Source organism: Octopus bimaculoides, chromosome 6, assembly GCF_001194135.2.
Source record: "Octopus bimaculoides isolate UCB-OBI-ISO-001 chromosome 6, ASM119413v2, whole genome shotgun sequence".
Taxonomy (NCBI): Eukaryota; Metazoa; Mollusca; class Cephalopoda; order Octopoda; family Octopodidae; genus Octopus; species Octopus bimaculoides.
The window spans coordinates 1,094,536-1,097,225 of NC_068986.1; positions in this window are offsets into that span (position 1 = coordinate 1,094,536).

The window sequence follows — 2,690 nt, forward strand, 5'->3', positions numbered from 1 at the left end:
GAGCGAGGCTATTGCCAGTACCGCCTGACTGCCCTACATGCAGGTGACACGTAAAAGCACCCACTACACTCTCAGAGTGGTTGGCGTTAGGAAGGGCATCCAGCTGTAGAAACTCTGCCAGATTAGATTGGAGTCTGGTGTAGCCATTTGGTTCACCAGTCCTCAGTTAAATCGTCCAACCCATGCTAGCATGGAAAGCGGATGTTAAACGATGATGGTATATATATATATATATACATTTACACTCACACACACCTGTTAACTTCTATCTTTTACTTGTTTCAATCATTAGACTGTGGCCATGCTGGGACACTGTCTTGAAGAGTTTTTTTTAGTTGAATGAGTTGACCCTAGTACATATTTTTCATGTAAATCCTATTTATTCTATCGGTCTATTTTGGTGAACCGCCAAGTTACAGGCATGTAAACACACCAACAACTGTTGTCAAGCAGTGGTGGGGGACAATCACACACACACACGTGCTCTTCTTTCAGTTTCTTATTTCTTTACTGCCCACAAAGGGCTACACACAGAGGGGACAAACGGATTAAGTCAATTACATTGAACTCCAGTGCGTAACTGGTACTTAATTTATCGACCCTGAAATGATGAAAGGTAAAGTTGACATCGGTGGAATTTGAACCCGGCTTCCTAACGTTTCTGCCACAGTTCTGTCAACCAAATTTACTCACAAAGCTTTAATTAGTATGAGGCCAAAACAGTGGAAGTTATTAAAAATGAATAATACAGGTTGATGGTTAGTATTTTTTCCTGTTATTTCAATATTTCAGGGTTAGAACAGCTTCTTCTGGAAATGTTTGGAGACAAAAAATTTTTAGCTGACATCTCTGTTCTGTTGTGTGTGAAGGCTTGTTTTGAAATGCTATAATAACCAAACAATTGCATCCAGTTGAAATCTTTTGCTGTACTTGTTAATGAAAATATGTTCTTTTATCCTCAGGTTCCCAATGTTTCTTTCTGTGGCTTCAGTGGCTATTTCGATATTTTGAGTGTGGCATTTCTGTTTTTGACAGATCAAGTATTATGTCTGCAGTCATACAGGGTGTATAAAATCATCTTTATCAAATGCAATGAATTCTATATTGGAAGTATTGAAATACCAAGTACTAACCATTGACATGTATTTTTAATACACTGTATTATTTTGGTTTAAATAAAAAACAAAAACAAAAACAAAAAACAAATAAAAGACACATTTAACAGACAATGCTTCATGAAAACTATATGACTTTTCACTTACATATATATATATATATATATATATATATATATATATATATATATATATTTATTTATCTATCTATCCATACACACACACACACACACATACATTTCTGGTAAGAGAGATTCTTGTTGCAAGAAAAACTATAAAATGATGACACTGTTATTCAAGTTTTATTGAACAAACTACTATGTACTAGTTCTTTATTCTTTAGTAAATGGCATCAAATACTTACAGCATGGACTACTGATATAATACTTTAGTAATATACACAAACAACTTCACTTTGTTACAGGAGATATGATGAAAGACCTTTATTACTGTTGCCCGTATAATAGAGATAACATAATACACTAGTGAGAATAAAAACAAAAATACTACACAGACCCTTACACGCATATGCGCACTCAGACACATACATACACCTACACACAAACACACTCTCTCTCTCACATGTTGGCCCTTAGTGGTCACTCAACCTGATATAAATAAAAGCCAAGTCTTGCTCAAATTTCCTCCTACCATCTTAAGAAATAATCTTTTCTATTATAGGCACAAGGCCTGAAATTTGGTGGAGGAGGATAGTTGATTACATTGACCCCAGTACTCAACTGGCACTTAATTTATCGACCCCAAAAGGATGAAAAGGAAAGTCGACCTCAGTGGAATTTGAACTCAGAACATAGCGATGGATGAAATACTGCTAAGCATTCCATCCAGTGTGCTAACGATTCTGCCAGTTCAATGCCTGGTTAGTGCATCTTAAGAAATGATGTTGTACAGAACATATTACACCTGAAAGAGTTGGGGGTGATCACAGTTGAGTTGCTCTCGACAGTCATATGTTTGGTCAGGGCCAACTTGGAATTAAACAACTATAATGACATACATGCTCACACACACACATGTATGTGTGCAACCAGACACACACACACACACACACACACACACAAATACGTATGAACTATAGAGAGAGCCCCTGTATGTAACTTCAAGAACTGCTAGAAATAGCTGACAAAATTGCTCAAATTACATTTTGCTGTCTTAAGAATAAAGGGGCATGTCAGATAATGTTGAGCAAGACAGTATTAACTTGGAACTGAACAACAATATCTATACACACACACACACACACATATGTATATGTATATAAACATACAGGGGTTGGACAAAATAATGGAAACACCTTAAAATTTCAAACAAATTTAATTTAATATGAGGTAGGACCACCTTTGGCAGTAATTACAGCTTGAATTTTACATGGTATGGACTCATACAAAGTTTGAATTGTTTGCAAAGGAATTTTTGTCCATTCTTCAGCTAAAACAGTCTCCAGTTCTTGTAGTGATGATGGTGGAGGATATCAACTCCTTACTTGTTTTTCTAAAATGCGCCATAAATGTTCAATAATATTGAGATCTGGGGACTGTGGTGGCCAAATAAGAT